Source organism: Eurosta solidaginis, chromosome 1, assembly GCF_040869045.1.
Source record: "Eurosta solidaginis isolate ZX-2024a chromosome 1, ASM4086904v1, whole genome shotgun sequence".
Taxonomy (NCBI): Eukaryota; Metazoa; Arthropoda; class Insecta; order Diptera; family Tephritidae; genus Eurosta; species Eurosta solidaginis.
The window spans coordinates 257065713-257085174 of record NC_090319.1 but is presented as its reverse complement, the minus strand read 5'-3'; the positions used below and the strand labels follow the sequence as shown (position 1 = coordinate 257085174).

Genomic DNA, 19462 nt, shown 5'->3' with positions numbered 1-19462 from the left:
ATTTTTCAACACTTTTTTGTATCACCTTCTTTATTTTCACAATGTAAGCGTTTTTCTTTATAGAAAAATTTTTTTATGAAAACGTTTTCTTTAGCAAGGTGCTATATCCTTCGTCTGCTTCGGCTGAAGTGCGATATACGAATGATTTTCTAATATTTTTTTTTTTCAATTTTGGATAATAAATCTTAATGGTAACAAGATTTTTTTTCTTGTATGTATGTGGCATGGTTCAACTATATACAGGTTGGCTCATCTGTAAAGCAACAAAATATGCCTGTTCAAATTGTCAAAATCTGTGTATTGGTGTTGGTGCGAATGGTAGGGAATGGAAACATAAAACTTAGCAGTTTTTGTATGTGTAAGTAAAATGTTGCCAATGTGTTGGTTTCATTTTGAGTTTGCCATCTCCTTTTGACAATCCCTTCGACCATGCAATGACATAAATAAAATCAGCTGATGAGATGAGCCAACCTGTACATAATTGAACCATGGTATGTGGAAATCAAAATTTACTATTCTGCATTAGAATTGCTCACGATTATTTATACTATGCAATTACATATTTCACTTTCTTTCTTTATAAACATGCACACATTGATATGAGTTTTTTTGCTAAAACACACTTTAGAAGACCAAAAAATATTAAAGAATGCGTATATTAATTTCTGCAAAATGTAAATCACAGAAATTGAAAAAATTTTCCACTTTTCTGCAGAATTAGAAATGGCGGATTTTTTGCACGCAAAAATGACGTATTTTGCTATCCCTATGAAAATAATAGGTGCGAGAGAGCACGATACATTGTGGGAAAGCAAAATTTGTCAGCATGCTATTTCATTTGCACAATTTTTCATTCCAAATCGTCACCCCTGTCAAAAATTCGTGTGGCTGTGTGCGTTTTTGGTCACACGATTTTTGCAGGGTTGCATTGTAAGCATAAGTGGAAATGCAACCCTCCCGTGTATTTTGTTGTTGCCGCTTGACCATAAACTGTCAATCGTTTTTTTCAATTTCTTCTGTCAAAATTGATGTATGAAGAGAAATGACACTTAATTTTTTCGCAAAAAAAAAAAAACAACATGCATACGGATGAACAAAGTTCTGTGCAATCACCAATGATAAGTAAGTGTGATATCTTATCTGTCAACTGCCTGACAGGATGTTCAATATGGCTACTTTTTAGCGTTTTGACAGGGTGTTCGATATGGCGGCGCCTATCTTCAGCGGTTGACAGAAAGAGATACAGAATGAGACAGCGATAGTCAATTACAAATCAGGTGATCCAATCACTTTGGAATTTTGACGTCTCTGCAGAAGATATCACACTTTGTTATCATTCACAATAGCAATCACAACTTGTAGCCGGAAATCATGGCGCAACGATACAAGGTGGCAGCGTGGAACAGCGGATTATAAACTTTTTTTTATTTGATTTGATACATCAACTTCCGGCGCAGTACGATTTTGACATTTGTCCATCGAATTTACAAAAACCAAGTACATGGAATTTTTATTTATGTTTGTAGGTATGTCACCATGCTGCGACCTTGTATCATTCCGCCATGCTGGAAATAAACCGATTTTTATGAATTCAGGAGAAAATTTGTATGCTGAACTACGAGAGAAAAACTTTAATGAGGTAGGGAAAATACTATCCCGAAATGCTCGTGAATTTAGTGTTCAAATGAATGCTAATGCACAGGATGCATCGGTGCAGAATATGAAACGTTTTGTAGACGCTACCGGCGTTATTGGTACAGAAGCAATCTGTAGCAGTTCATACAACCATTGCTGAACTAATTCGTAATAAATTGGACGACTTTGAATTTTCCGATGATCTTACCGCTGAGCAAGAATTTATGATGTGCGAAGATATATAAAATGTTAGTGCATATATTGAGGACATGATAGCTAAAAAAGGTGTTCTACGAAATGTTTTACGTTTAATAACAATGCAATGTGCTGCGGCTTCCGGATTTAAAGAGAAGGTGAATTTTATATCACACAGTCATTGTAAATACCCGATGTTGACTGCATATCTTTATTTGTAGGTTTTAAATTATTACAAGCGTGAGCTGGTGCATGCATATGGTGTTGATATGTTTTGCTTAAAATAAGCAATTTGGAGAAGGCTGGGCGTTTGTATACTCAGTCCGAATCACGTGCATATGCAGTATTACGAAAGATATTTCCTTGCACAACGGGATGAATAAGCTTTTTTATTAAATTTCTATACATTATTTTATAGACTCTTAATTTGACTGTTGACGATGTGATCGAAGTGGAACCGAAAGATATAAGCTATGTTCATAGTTTTTATGCACCACAGACCGCACGTATTGTTGAACAAACAATTAAAACATTAGGTTGGCTATCATTAAAGAGTGAAATCAATAATCTACCGTGTCCAACTTTTGAAGATTTTCAAGCTCAATTGATTGGTATTGGTGGTCGTCATAATTAGTCTACCCCAATCGAAGGTTCAGCTCTAAGCATTCCTCGAGTAGTTTTAATATTTTTCAGTGGCGGTTGTACGTTTGCGGAAGGCTCATTGTTATTAAGATTTCTTTCGCAATAGGAGAATAATAATGTTGAATTTGTTATAGCAACAACAAACATAAATAAGCATACTTTTATTGATTGCAAAATAATAAAATATACTAGAATAATATATTTTTTGTTTTATTTTTATATAAAATTTTTTGTATTAGTAATGTAAAACTAATAATAATAAAATTAAGAACAAAAAAAAAAAAAAAAAAAAAAACAATACATAAAAATAATATTAATAACGGAGTACGGAAGATCGCAACGTGAGCGTAGCGTACTCCCATATTAGTGGCTTAGCAACCGTTTTCCCGTTTGGCGACAAAAATGTTCTTTACGTATCTGCACCATATCTCATCTGTCAGTTCCGCAGGTTGTCGTATTGATGACACTACCCAGGGGTATATAGCCTGGTAAAATATCCATATTCCGGGGTCAAAGTGCTATCCGATGCGAAGAAATGCGCGAGCGCATTAGGGGCTTAGAATGTACCCGCGGCAGGTATGCCTGTGTGGGGTTGTTTAGCGCAACCGTTTCAAGGGGTTGTCAGCACAATATATATGCTTCTCCAACCCAGTTGCCAAGCTCACCTACCTGTAGCGAATCCTGTTTCTTTAACAGCCGAGGCTCTGGCGACACCAAATTCCTCATGGATATAGGGGGTGGCAGGGCGGATGGCCTAGGTTTCATGTGATCTTACGAAATCGTTCCCGAGATGGTCGGATACTAAATGGTGGTTGTTACAGGAACGTACCAGATCTACATCCGGCAAAGGACCATCAATATCGATAACACTCCCCAAGGCCTTCGGGGAGTGTCCTTATCCTTATCGCTACAACAACAACAATGATGTAGTTGCTCAAAAAGATGCGCAGCAAATGCAGTATTATCCTCAAAATCGGTTAATACCAATTATAAAGATTAGCGTACATGGTAAGCACCAGTGAATTCTTCCTGGTTTTAGTTATTGTTTCGGATTTGTTTGTGTAATCTATTTGGAGCTTCCACACAAAATGTTTTACTAAAACTTATTTCCGTGTAAAACGAAATTCTATTGTATTGTTACGAATATTAGCAAAACTAAGGAGTGCTGCCAGCTCTAAGCCGATCTAAGCAGTGACGTGAATGCACATCAATAATTCAATCATTATGTATCTACATAAACGAATCAATAATTGCGTCTACACATATGTACACATTCCGACGAGCAACATTTACATACAAGGCAGCGAGAGATGAGATGTCACACACCGATGAATTTACTTATACGCTTATGTGTGTGCGGGAGACTGTAAACTACAAACACATGCATATACCTTATCTGAGTTGTCACAAGAGAGAGCAATAATTTGTGCACGTAGTTGTGGCTGGCGATTTTGTAGCCGAAACAACTAGTAACTTCTGGAAATCGAAGAGCCTAGAAGTATGCAGCGTAAACTATAAAAGCGGCGCCAGCGAGTAAGAAGGAATTCAGTTTGATTTGAATTGTCAAGCAGTTACGAGTAAGACGATATCTAGCGAGCAATAGCACTATTATTTTGAAAGTCAGTTTCCTTTAAGATATCAGTTTGGTTATTAAGCTATTCGTTGCACAGTTTGAGTGTTATTGTGAAGTACTTAATAAAGGCCATTTTTCCATCATTCAATATTGGAGTTATTTATTCAACAGTTTAGTGATTCGAACTTAGCAGAGGATTGCAAATAAGAGGATTTGCAGAAAATTCGTTACAATTGGTGTCAGAAGAGGAATTGTTGAATAAATTCTAGAGGACAACAAGGACATGGCAAAGTTAAGTGAATTGAAGATCCCGCAACTGAAGAAGGAGTTGGAGAGCCGTGGATTGAATACAAGCGGCGTTAAACTCGAACTTCAGGCACGGCTACGAGAAGCAATGGAAGCAGAAGGAATTGATGTGGAAGAGCATGTCTTTCATCTTGATGGCGAGGAGACAACAAAAATTGAAGAGAAGAACGAAACATCGCAGACGGTTACCAGTACAGACTTGAACATGATTTTAGCTGCAATATCTGCTCAAACATCGACAGTGTCATCTCAACTGGCAGAACAGCAGACATATATGGAATCGCAGGAGAACCGTATAACATCCAAGATGGAAGAACAGAAGACATATATGGCATCACAACTAGAATCGCAGGAGACACGTATAACATCCAAGATGGAAGAACAGAAGACATATTTGGCATCTCAACTGGAAGCGCAAGAGGCACGTATATCTGAAATGTCGGCACAAATTTCGGAACAGGTATCAGCGCAGCTCTTTGTGAAACTGGAAGAGCAGGATGCAAAAATTTTACAACTCGAGGACAAAATTGATGCCGAAATAGAAGCGTTAAAAGGTCGTATGGAGCAGTTACAACTAAACCGCCCAGCTGTTTCAGCGAGTAATCCAAAGGTAAAGACACCATCCTTTGACGGTTCTGTTCCTTTTCAGGTCTTTAAGCTACAGTTTGAGAAGACCGCAGCAGTGAACCAATGGAATGCTGAAGATAAAGTTGCAGCTCTGTTCGTGGCATTGAAGGGACCAGCAGCGGAAATCCTGCAGACGATTCCCGAAGGAGAGCGGAACAATTATGAAGCATTGATGGCTGCTGTAGAACGACGTTATGGAAGCGAGCATAGAAAACAGATATTCCAAATTGAGTTGCAAAACCGCTACCAAAAAGCAAATGAGACATTGCAGGAGTTTGCTTCAGATGTTGAAAGGTTGGCTCATCTCGCAAATGCGGACGCACCCGTGGAATACACCGAGAGAGTAAAAATCCAGAGTTTTATAAATGGCATACGAGATGTGGAAACGAAGCGGGCTACATATGCGAATCCCAAACTAACATTTGCTGAAACGATATCGCATGCTCTGATACAGGAAACAGCGTCGCTTCTGTGTAAGCCAGTTTTCAAAGCACGCCGTGTGGAAGTAGAAAGGCCAGAGTGGGTAGAAACAATTTTGGAAGCACTGAAGGGATCTCAACAGAAGAATGCCGGAGTTATTAAATGTTTCAAGTGCGGCAACCCAGGTCACATTGCACGTCATTGCGATCTTGGTCCTAATAGTTCCAACAATGTGGGTGGCCGTAAACGCAAAGCTGGCGGAAATGAGCAAGAGCGTGTCGAAAGTAAAGAACGAAAACTTGCCCCGGCTGTTGAATGTCCTGTGATATCTGTGTCGCAGATTGGAAGGAAATCAAGCAGTCTTACCATCAGAGGGAATGTGGATGGTAAAGAGCGTGTACTGACTGTAGATACGGGGGCATCTCATTCCTTGATTCGATCTGATTTGGTCTACAGGGGAATAAAGTCATTACCTGGAGCGAGGTTGCGTACGGTCACAGGCGAATATAACCAAGTTCAGGGAGAAGTAATATGTGAAGTCCTAATTGGGAAGGTCATGGTTCTACACAAATTTGTTGTGGCGGAGATCGTTGATGAAGTCATATTGGGAGTGGACTTCTTGGTTGACCATGACATCAGGATCGATATGCGGAGAAAAATTATGTGCTATAAGAACCAGGACATACCACTTAACTGTAGTTTGGAAAAAGGGTTCAGCAGTAATCGGGTACTGGTGGAAAAGAATCGACAAAGACCACGAAAGTCGAAGGCAAAGGTTGATAGATCGAATGGGCCAAATAAATCAAAATCAAAAGTACCTGCGAGAGAAACACTGGCATTGACAAAACCTAAAAGACGCAGGAAAATTAAGCAACGAATTTTCGAGAAGGAATGCGAGGGTAGTTTCAATCCAGAGCGCACTACTGTGGGGAAACGTGGGAACGATACTGATTATGCAAAGCAAATCCGTCCAGCGCAAGCTCTACGAAGTAGTTCATCGGCCAAACAACAGAGTGTAAAGGAACGAACCAGGGTATTGAGTGGTACGATGAAACACAGGTACCATGAGAACAATAATTCGAAAAGTTTCTTGGCGGGAGATTTGGTACTGTTATACAACCCTCACCGGCGGAAAGTTGTTCCATCCAAATTTCGGTGCAGTTGGGAAGGCCCGTACAAGATTGTGAAGAAGCTCAGTGATACCATCTACCGCATACAAAGCATTGAGAAACCACGGAGTAGAAGAGTGGTACATTTGGCGATGCTAGCAGCGTTTAGATCGAGAGATTTGTCTGATCGGGACGATCAGACTTAGGTGGAGGGCAGTGTTACGAATATTAGCAAAACTAAGGAGTGCTGCCAGCTCTAAGCCGATCTAAGCAGTGACGTGAATGCACATCAATAATTCAATCATTATGTATCTACATAAACGAATCAATAATTGCGTCTACACATATGTACACATTCCGACGAGCAACATTTACATACAAGGCAGCGAGAGATGAGATGTCACACACCGATGAATTTACTTATACGCTTATGTGTGTGCGGGAGACTGTAAACTACAAACACATGCATATACCTTATCTGAGTTGTCACAAGAGAGAGCAATAATTTGTGCACGTAGTTGTGGCTGGCGATTTTGTAGCCGAAACAACTAGTAACTTCTGGAAATCGAAGAGCCTAGAAGTATGCAGCGTAAACTATAAAAGCGGCGCCAGCGAGTAAGAAGGAATTCAGTTTGATTTGAATTGTCAAGCAGTTACGAGTAAGACGATATCTAGCGAGCAATAGCACTATTATTTTGAAAGTCAGTTTCCTTTAAGATATCAGTTTGGTTATTAAGCTATTCGTTGCACAGTTTGAGTGTTATTGTGAAGTACTTAATAAAGGCCATTTTTCCATCATTCAATATTGGAGTTATTTATTCAACAGTTTAGTGATTCGAACTTAGCAGAGGATTGCAAATAAGAGGATTTGCAGAAAATTCGTTACAGTATTAATTAGTAAATTATTTGAAAAAAAAACTGCGAAATATAAATTTTTCACAACAAATGTAAATAAACAAAAAATGTAAACAAAGTTTCACAATCTATGGTCAGCCTCGAATGAAAAAACATGTAAAATGCAACTCTGGTGCCTTTACCAGTTAATTGTACCATAGGCGAATGTTTGATAAAAACGTTCACAATAGTAAACAGCCTTATTTGTTCAATAGTGTTTTCAAAAATTTTTGTAAACGACTGGTACATTGCAATATTTACATATTTTAAAATACTTGCTTAACTGGCTGCTCACATTTAATCTATTAACTATATCTTAGAAATTAATAATAATATGTAGTCTGATTTTCTGTATAGACGTTTAAAAGAAAAGCTGATTTGAAACACAAACGGGCAATTCATGGCACTTCAAATTAATAATCGTGAGCAAAAAACACACCTTTCTTCCATTCTCTGGCCATTCGCGACGGCCGTTCTCTCTGTCAGCCAAGGCGAATCTATACCATGTGGTGGCAAAGCGAATTCAATCAATTCGCCGTGCAGATGAACATTAGCTATCATCCGGTGGCAAAATCCTGAGCCAGATAAATAATTTTGCATGTAAATGCAACAACAACGATTTGAGCCAGATAAATCCAGATAAGAAGTCTGGTTCAATTTGTGAGCCAGATAATTTGTTAATTACTTCTTTATAGGTTGGCAACGCGGCCTTTAATATACCTACTTTTTCAAAAATAGATGTCTCTGCTTAGCCTTTCGCCGTATGAGTTAAATGAAAAACAGCGGCGACATCTGCCTATCACATTTCACGTGTGCGAAAATTTCACCACATCTGCTTCTCAATGATCCAGAGCATTCCCGTAAGAATTGAGCGTGAGTCGGAGCTGTAAAACTCTCTGAAAGACGGCAATTGTTTACCAAGGCGAATTCAGTAGAGGTGGTGTTATCCCAACACCTGGTTGCTTCTTCTTGATAATTTTCCATACAAAGCCTTGTAGAACAAAACTCGAATTCAGTGAAAGAGGTACTTGGTAAAGTTTACATTGGATGAATGTCAAGTCAGAAGAAAATTTTCACTGATTTCGATTAAAGCGGCAGTTACCCACCGACGTGTGCCGTACGTACGGACGTTTGTCGTACGAAACACGTTTGACCGAACCCTCAACCCCGTAGGAATCAATGTGTCCGTCTGTGTACATGTACATAACATATTTCTTTGTGTATTGTTTACAGCAAAGCACTGTTGCCATAGCGGTGTGAAGTTAGCCCCCCCCCCCACTAAAAATTTTTAATTTTTTAAAATGCTAATCGTTTGATAGTCGTTTGATAATGATTGATACGCTTCTATTTTCGTTTGATAGTTATTCGTTTGTTAGAAAAAAAAAAATTTAAATATCTATGTGAAGTTAGCCCCCCCAACTAAACATTTTTAATTTTTTAAAACGCTAATCGTTTGATAGTCGTTTGATAATGATTGATACACTTCGATATTCGTTTGATAGTTATTCGTTTGTTAGAAAAACGACATTTTTTAAAATATCTATGTGAAGTTAGCCCCCCCAACTAAAAATTTTTAATTTTTTAAAACGCTAATCGTTTGATAGTCGTTTGATAATGATTGATACACTTCGATATTCGTTTGATAGTTATTCGTTTGTTAGAAAAACGAAATTTTTTAAAATATCTATGTGAAGTTAGCCCCCCCAACTAAAAATGTTTAATTTTTTAAAACGCGAATCGTTTGATAGTCGTTTGATAATGATTGATACACTTCGATATTCGTTTGATAGTTATTCGTTTGTTAGAAAAACGAAATTTTTTAAAATATCTATGTGAAGTTAGCCCCCCCAACTAAAAATTTTTAATTTTTTAAAACGCTAATCGTTTGATAGCCGTTTGATAATGATTGATACACTTCGATATTCGTTTGATAGTTATTCGTTTGTTAGAAAAACGACATTTTTTAAAATATCTATGTGAAGTTAGCCCCCCCAACTAAAAATTTTTAAATTTTTAAAACGCTAATCGTTTGATAGTCGTTTGATAATGATTGATACACTTCGATATTCGTTTGATAGTTATTCGTTTGTTAGAAAAACGAAATTTTTTAAAATAGCTATGTGAAGTTAGCCCCCCCAACTAAAAATTTTTAATTTTTTAAAACGCTAATCGTTTGATAGTCGTTTGATAATGATTGATACACTTCGATATTCGTTTGATAGTTATTCGTTTGTTAGAAAAACGACATTTTTTAAAATATCTATGTGAAGTTAGCCCCCCAACTAAAAATTTTTAATTTTTTAAAACGCTAATCGTTTGATAGTCGTTTGATAATGATTGATACACTTCGATATTCGTTTGATAGTTATTCGTTTGTTAGAAAAACGAATTTTTTTAAAATATCTATGTGAAGTTAGCCCCCCCAACTAAAATTTTTTAATTTTTTAAAACGCTAATCGTTTGATAATGATTGATACACTTCGATATTCGTTTGATAGTTATTCGTTTGTTAGAAAAACGACATTTTTTAAAATATCTATGTGAAGTTAGCCCCCCAACTAAAAATTTTTAATATTTTAAAACGCTAATCGTTTGATAATGTTTGATACGCTTTTATATGCGTTTGATAGTTATTCGTTCGTTAAAAAAAATTTAAATATCTACATATGTCAAATTGCCCCCAGTTGATAATTTTTCAGGCTCTAGAGGCCTAGGAGCTCGAAGCGATGTCTATGTCATTCTCTGGTTGATAATACGTGATAATGCAACTGGCTGCACTCCCCTCGTTGCGGCTCTTAAGTTAGAAGGGCATACAAATTTTATGTCATTTTTATATATAGGAAGAAGATAAACATTAATTTCAGGGTACCTCTTATCCGTAGTTTTGATTATATCTGTTAAACGGTTTTTATTAAAGCAAATAGTTTACTTTTATGTCATCCATTTGATATCCATTTTGTACAATTACATAAAAAATTCCGGGGTCCCTAATATGGGTTTAGACACCATATGCAATAATAATAAAAAAGACTTTAGCCGATTGTCATATCCAATAGGTATACAAAATTTCATGAGAATCGGTCCAGCTGTTTCGGAGGAGTATGGTAACGAAAATTGGGCCACGAGAATTTTATAAGGAGAGTTACATACATATGTACAAACTTACATACAGGTTCAATTAATAAAAGAGTGTTAAAAATATTAAAATTTCATGTGAAGTTAATCCCCCAATTGATAAGTTATAATTTTTTCGAGTTGGGTACATGTATGCATATTTTTCTGATTTTTGGTATTTTTTCATAACGAATTTTGGTCCCAAAAATAAACGCGTTGTGGCAACAATATAATGGAGTAGAATTCAAAACTACATACATATATTAAAATTTTAACCTTTATTTTTGCATTGATTGTTGTGCCGTTAACTTCAAGTGATAGCCACGTCGGCGCCGACGAAAATCAACATACTGTAGACCATTTAGTTGAATAATTAGGGCTGATCACATTCAACACGGCGTCTACAGACTACAACCACAATAAAGATAAGCTTGGCGACAACCGTAGCGAATGTCAGGGTCAAATAGATCATATTGCACAGAGTAGTGGGTGATGAAAGCAAGTCTTTTCTGTGACGTTGTAACCGTGTGCAACTCCAGAACTTCTAGGAAAGTGAGACCGCCCAAGGCAGGAACTGCACTGGAGGGATGACGCAAACGTATATATTCTGTAGTTGCAAACCGTGCACAACGGGACAGGTACTAAGAGATTGTGCCCACGACGTGCTTGTGTGTTTTTGCTGGAAAAGATAGGGGAAGATGGGGGCGGGGGCTGATGCTCGGCATTGCTCCTGACTGTGCTACTATGATTGTAGTGATGGGTTGGAGCGGCCGTAAGAGTAGGAGGCGCCGATCGGCGCCAGCAACAGCGGGCAGTAGATATAGTATTCAAAGCAGGGTTGCTGCTGGAGTGTTGCACAGGTACGCTTCTGCTTCCGCGTCATATTTCTATAGATAGTCATAAGTAAAGCCAACTGAATCGTAATCAGGTTATGCTACGCCTCACATTTTTAGAAATTTTGCGCGCCCAACGCTTTTATTTAATTGTCTGATCTATGCCATAGATTGATAAGGAGTGTGATGACTAGTACCTAGGACCTACCTAATTATTTTCTAGCTTTTCGTATTATTATTACTTCATGTAAGTATTGTTTTCAATGAAACCGTTTAACTTAAAATTTTTTTTTTAATTATTTTATTTTCGTGTTAAAACAATGTGTTACATAGTTTTATTTTCTAAATAATCACAAATATTGATAATTTTACATTTACTTCATTTTTAATTTCGAAACTAGCATAACTGCAATTTCCGTTTTATTTGTTGCGTCCCTCCCATAAATTGTTATCCTCGGAGCAGTTCCCTGCAGCTGGTTTGCTCCATACCCGTCCCCGAAAAATTTTCAACGCATTTGTGGCTCCCTGCTGTTCACGTCTAACGATGCCCCGCGGCCGACGCAGAAGCGTACCTGTGCAACACTCCAGCAGCAACCCTGCTTTGCATACTATATCTACTGCCCGCTGTTGCTGGCGCCGATCGGCGCTTCCTACTCTTACGGCCGCTCCAACCCATCACTATAATCATAGTAGCACAGTCAGGAGCAATGCCGAGCATCAGCCCCCGCCCCCATCTTCCCCTATCTTTTCCAGCAAAAACACACAAGCACGTCGTGGACACAATCTCTTAGTACCTGTCCCGTTGTGCACTGTTTGCAACTACAGAATATATACGTTTGCGTCATCCCTCCAGTGCAGTTCCTGCCTTGGGCGGTCTCACTTTCCTAGAAGTTCTGGAGTTGCACACGGTTACAACGTCACAGAAAAGACTTGCTTTCATCACCCACTACTCTGTGCAATATGATCTATTTGACCCTGACATTCGCTACGGTTGTCGCCAAGCTTATCTTTATTGTGGTTGTAGTCTGTAGACGCCGTGTTGAATGTGATCAGCCCTAATTATTCAACTAAATGGTCTACAGTATGTTGATTTTCGTCGGCGCCGACGTGGCTATCACTTGAAGTTAACGGCACAACAATCAATGAAAAATAAAGGTTAAAATTTTAATATATGTATGTAGTTTTGAATTCTACTCCATTATATTGTTGCCACAACGCGTTTATTTTTGGGACCAAAATTCGTTATGAAAAAATACCAAAACTCAGAAAAATATGCATACATGTACCCAACTCGAAAAAATTATAACTGATCAATTGGGGGATTAACTTCACATGAAATTTTAATATTTTTAACACTCTTTTATTAATTGAACCTGTATGTAAGTTTGTACATATGTATGTAACTCTCCTTATAAAATTCTCGTGGCCCAATTTTCGTTACCATACTCCTCCGAAACAGCTGGACCGATTCTCATGAAATTTTGTATACCTATTGGATATGACAATCGGCTAAAGTCTTTTTTATTATTATTGCCTATGGTGTCGAAACCCATATTAGGGACCCCGGAATTTTTTATGTAATTGTACAAAATGGATATCAAATAAAGATGCTGATGACATAAAAGTAAACTATTTGGTTTATTTAAAGCCGTTTAACAGATATAATCAAAACTACGGATAAGAGGTACCCTGAAATTAATGTTTATCTTCTTCCTATATATAAAAATGACATAAAATTTGTATGCCCTTCTAACTTAAGAGCCGCAACGAGGGGAGTGCAGCCAGTTGCATTATCACGTATTATCAACCAGAGAATGACATAGACATCGCTTCGAGCTCCTAGGCCTCTAGAGCCTGAAAAATTATCAACTGGGGGCAATTTGACATATGTAGATATTTAAATTTTTTTTAACGAACGAATAACTATCAAACGCATATAAAAGCGTATCAAACATTATCAAACGATTAGTGTTTTAAAATATTAAAAATTTTTAGTTGGGGGGGCTAACTTCACATAGATATTTTAAAAAATGTCGTTTTTCTAACAAACGAATAACTATCAAACGAATATCGAAGTGTATCAATCATTATCAAACGACTATCAAACGATTAGCGTTTTAAAAAATTAAAAATTTTTAGTTGGGGGGGCTAACTTCACCTAGATATTTTAAAAAATGTCGTTTTTCTAACAAACGAATAACTATCAAACGAATATCGAAGTGTATCAATCATTATCAAACGACTATCAAACGATTAGCGTTTTAAAAAATTAAAAACTTTTAGTTGGGGGGGCTAACTTCACATAGATATTTTAAAGAATTTCGTTTTTCTAAGAAACGAATAACTATCAAACGAATATCGAAGTGTATCAATCATTATCAAACGACTATCAAACGATTAGCGTTTTAAAAAATTAAAAATTTTTAGTTGGGGGGGGGGGGGCTAACTTCACATAGATATTTTAAAAAATGTCGTTTTTCTAACAAACGAATAACTATCAAACGAATATCGAAGTGTATCAATCATTATCAAACGATTAGCGTTTTAAAAAATTAAAAATTTTTAGTTGGGGGGGCTAACTTCACATAGATATTTTAAAAAATTTCGTTTTTCTAACAAACGAATAACTATCAAACGAATATCGAAGTGTATCAATCATTATCAAACGACTATCAAACGATTAGCGTTTTAAAAAATTAAAAATTTTTAGTTGGGAGGGCTAACTTCACATAGATATTTTAAAAAATGTCGTTTTTCTAACAAACGAATAACTATCAAACGAATATCGAAGTGTATCAATCATTATCAAACGACTATCAAACTATTAGCGTTTTAAAAAATTAAAAATTTTTAGTTGGGGGGGCTAACTTCACATAGATATTTTAAAAAATTTCGTTTTTCTAACAAACGAATAACTATCAAACGAATATCGAAGTGTATCAATCATTATCAAACGACTATCAAACGATTAGCGTTTTAAAAAATTAAAAATTTTTAGTTGGGGGGGCTAACTTCACATAGATATTTTAAAAAATGTCGTTTTTCTAACAAACGAATAACTATCAAACGAATATCGAAGTGTATCAATCATTATCAAACGACTATCAAACGATTAGCGTTTTAAAAAATTAAAAATTTTTAGTTGGGGGGGCTAACTTCACATAGATATTTTAAAAAATGTCGTTTTTTAACAAACGAATAACTATCAAACGAATATCGAAGTGTATCAATCATTATCAAACGACTATCAAACGATTAGCGTTTTAAAAAATTAAAAATTTTTAGTTGGGGGGGCTAACTTCACATAGATATTTTAAAAAATTTCGTTTTTCTAACAAACGAATAACTATCAAACGAATATCGAAGTGTATCAATCATTATCAAACGACTATCAAACGATTAGCGTTTTAAAAAATTAAAAATTTTTAGTTGGGGGGGCTAACTTCACATAGATATTTTAAAAAATGTCGTTTTTCTAACAAACGAATATCGAAGTGTATCAGTCATTATCAAACGACTATCAAACGATTAGCGTTTTAAATAATTAAAAATTTTTAGTTGGGGGGGCTAACTTCACATAGATATTTTAAAAAATGTCGTTTTTCTAACAAACGAATAACTATCAAACGAATATCGAAGTGTATCAATTATTATCAAACGACTATCAAACGATTAGCGTTTTAAAAAATTAAAAATTTTTAGTTGGGGGGCTAACTTCACATAGATATTTTAAAAAATGTCGTTTTTTTAACAAACGAATAACTATCAAACGAATATCGAAGTGTATCAATCATTATCAAACGACTATCAAACGATTAGCGTTTTAAAAAATTAAAAATTTTTAGTTGGGGGGGCTAACTTCACATAGATATTTTAAAAAATTTCGTTTTTCTAACAAACGAATAACTATCAAACGAATATCGAAGTGTATCAATCATTATCAAACGACTATCAAGCGATTAGCGTTTTAAAAAATTAAAAATTTTTAGTTGGGGGGGCTAACTTCACATAGATATTTTAAAAAATGTCGTTTTTCTAACAAACGAATAACTATCAAACGAATATCGAAGTGTATCAATCATTATCAAACGACTATCAAACGATTAGCGTTTTAAAAAATTAAAAATTTTTAGTTGGGGGGGCTAACTTCACATAGATATTTTAAAAAATTTCGTTTTTCTAACAAACGAATAACTATCCAACGAATATCGAAGTGTATCAATCATTATCAAACGATTAGCGTTTTAAAAAATTAAAAATTTTTAGTTGGGGGGGCTAACTTCACATAGATATTTTAAAAAATGTCGTTTTTCTAACAAACGAATAACTATCAAACGAATATCGAAGTGTATCAATCATTATCAAACGACTATCGAACGATTAGCGTTTTAAAAAATAAAAAATTTTTAGTTTGGGGGGCTAACTTCACATAGATATTTTAAAAAATTTCGTTTTTCTAACAAACGAATAACTATCAAACGAATATCGAAGTGTATCAATCATTATCAAACGACTATCAAACGATTAGCGTTTTAAAAAATTAAAAATTTTTAGTTGGGGGGGCTAACTTCACATAGATATTTTAAAAAATGTCGTTTTTCTAACAAACGAATAACTATCAAACGAATATCGAAGTGTATCAATCATTATCAAACGATTAGCGTTTTAAAAAATTAAAAATTTTTAGTTGGGGGGGCTAACTTCACATAGATATTTTAAAAAATTTCGTTTTTCTAACAAACGAATAACTATCAAACGAATATCGAAGTGTATCAATCATTATCAAACGACTATCAAACGATTAGCGTTTTAAAAAATTAAAAATTTTTAGTTGGGAGGGCTAACTTCACATAGATATTTTAAAAAATGTCGTTTTTCTAACAAACGAATAACTATCAAACGAATATCGAAGTGTATCAATCATTATCAAACGACTATCAAACTATTAGCGTTTTAAAAAATTAAAAATTTTTAGTTGGGGGGGCTAACTTCACATAGATATTTTAAAAAATTTCGTTTTTCTAACAAACGAATAACTATCAAACGAATATCGAAGTGTATCAATCATTATCAAACGACTATCAAACGATTAGCGTTTTAAAAAATTAAAAATTTTTAGTTGGGGGGGCTAACTTCACATAGATATTTTAAAAAATGTCGTTTTTCTAACAAACGAATAACTATCAAACGAATATCGAAGTGTATCAATCATTATCAAACGACTATCAAACGATTAGCGTTTTAAAAAATTAAAAATTTTTAGTTGGGGGGGCTAACTTCACATAGATATTTTAAAAAATGTCGTTTTTTAACAAACGAATAACTATCAAACGAATATCGAAGTGTATCAATCATTATCAAACGACTATCAAACGATTAGCGTTTTAAAAAATTAAAAATTTTTAGTTGGGGGGGCTAACTTCACATAGATATTTTAAAAAATTTCGTTTTTCTAACAAACGAATAACTATCAAACGAATATCGAAGTGTATCAATCATTATCAAACGACTATCAAACGATTAGCGTTTTAAAAAATTAAAAATTTTTAGTTGGGGGGGCTAACTTCACATAGATATTTTAAAAAATGTCGTTTTTCTAACAAACGAATAACTATCAAACGAATATCGAAGTGTATCAATCATTATCAAACGACTATCAAACGATTAGCGTTTTAAAAAATTAAAAATTTTTAGTTGGGGGGGGCTAACTTCACATAGATATTTTAAAAAATTTCGTTTTTCTAACAAACGAATAACTATCAAACGAATATCGAAGTGTATCAATCATTATCAAACGACTATCAAACGATTAGCGTTTTAAAAAATTAAAAATTTTTAGTTGGGGGGGCTAACTTCACATAGATATTTAAATTTTTTTTTTCTAACAAACGAATAACTATCAAACGAAAATAGAAGCGTATCAATCATTATCAAACGACTATCAAACGATTAGCATTTTAAAAAATTAAACATTTTTAGTTGGGGGGGGCTAACTTCACACCGTTTGTTGCCATTGAGCAGTTTGCACAAAGATTATCGAAATTAAAGATGTTGCAGGGACGAAAAATCGTGTGAAGCAAGCTTCACAAAACCTCTAGTAGGTCACATTCACCACTTACCACAGCAGAATTTGTTAAACTACCACTGTCTGTATTTGTTATTTAACAATTATTTGTACACTTTTTATTCAGTTAATGTGTTCAGAATTTTACCTTTTACTCTCTAAAACTCCAATCAGTGTATTTCCGTGCTTAAATTATTGTTACGAATATTAGCAAAACTAAGGGGTGCTGCTATCTCTAAGCCGATGCTAAGCAGTGACGTGAATTCACATCAATAATTCAATCATTATGTATCTACATAAACGAAACAATAATTGCGTCTACACATATGTAACATGTGCGTATACGAGCAGCGGGGAATCAAAGCACAAACACATGCATATATCTGAGATACTCCTGAAAGTATACAATGAGAGAAGCTATAAAATCGTGCAATTGTAGTTACAGCTAAGAAGTTTGAGAGCTGATGGCAACTAGTAGATTCTGGAAGCGCCTAGAAGATGCGAATGTTGAAATCAGAGAGTATAAAAGGCAGCAAATGTAGAGGTGCTGGAATTCAGTTTGATTTGAGCTATCAAGCAGTTTCAATTAAGACGTTATCTAGCGAGCCATAGCAGTATTATTTTGAAAGTCAGTTTCATTTAAGCTATCAGTTTGGTTAATAAGACAGCTAGGTGCGAAGTATAAGTGTTATTGTGAAGTAATTTAATCAAGGCCATTTTTCCATTATTCAATATTGGAGTTATTTATTCAACAGTTTAGTGATACGAACTTAGCAAAAGGGCAAATAAGAGGATTTGCAAGTAAATTTGTTACATTATGTTAAAAATTGTGTTAAAGTTTTTGGTGTGGTGAAAGTGACCTACTAGATTTTGTGAAGTTCCGCTGCTTTCCACCGAAGTTTGCGCCTGCAACATCTTTATTTTCGATAATATTTGGTTTGCATGCATGCTTATGCAAACACCAACTTTTGGAATTACAATATTTCATTGTGCAAATGGCAGAAACAAATACTGAATAAGAATTTCTTTCATTTATTTGTAACCTCCAATTTTAAATAATAATTTTAGGATAATTCAACAAAATTTTAAACAATCATTAGGCCTTTTTGTATAATAACTGCAATTGGTCCAAACATAGCACACAAAATGATTAATAGGCAACTCTGTCTTGTGAGAGAGCGATCAGCTGACACGTTCTTACGGAAAAAATCAAAATTGTTTTGATTTCTACGTTCCGGGCTACGTACGTACGTGCGTTGAACGTCGGTGAGTTTTCGTTTACATTGCACACTCATAAGTTAGGTCGTGTCAGCTGACACGTTTTTGCTACGTACGTTCGTGGGTAACTGCCGCTTAACTGACATTTTGTTGTACAAGGCTTTATATGGAAAATTATCCAGAAGAAGCAATCAGCTGATGGGATAACAACACCTGGTACAGAATTCGCCTTGCTGTCAGCTATTATTTGACAGGTAGGTATGGCAATGGAGGAATTGAAAGATTTTTCACGTCCGCGAACATGTTATAAGACCGAAGTCAAAGAGTTTTTATTTGTTAAGAGCCGTCACTCGATACTGTGGCAAATTACTCGATGTTTTCATAATGTAGTCGCTGTTTTTTTTTTGTCAGATCGGTCGGGATTTTTCCCGACCAAGGACTGTCATTTCAGTGTAACCCCATTTAATTTGTTGTGTCCCTCCCACAAATTGCCATTCTCCCAGCAGCTCCTTGCAGCAGGACTGCGCCATACTCTACTGCTCCGGGAAGGTATCGGGTCCGTTTGCTGACCCCGGTATTGAGAAATGATTTTGCTGCGTTTGCCGGAAAAGAATCTTTTTAGGACGGTCATACTTGTATCAGTGTGTCACGTGCAATGGATGGTTGCATCGGACAGGTTGTTCTGGGCTAGATCCTAAAACCAGACGTCCTCGCAACTTTTATAAATCTTTTGTGGCTCCCTGCTGTTCACGCCTAAGGGCGTCCCGTAGTCTACGCCTTAGCGCCCCCACTACTTTCCAGCAGGTCTGCTACTCAGCAAACCACAACAAGT

The 19462-nt window shown here is 35.7% G+C and overlaps 1 pseudogene; it reads left to right on the top strand.

Annotated features, from left to right (window-relative positions):
• Positions 1–1079: 1079 nt before the first annotated feature.
• LOC137240389 (vacuolar protein sorting-associated protein 33A-like) lies at positions 1080–18279 on the top strand (annotated as a pseudogene).
• The last annotated feature ends 1183 nt before the right edge of the window (positions 18280–19462 follow it).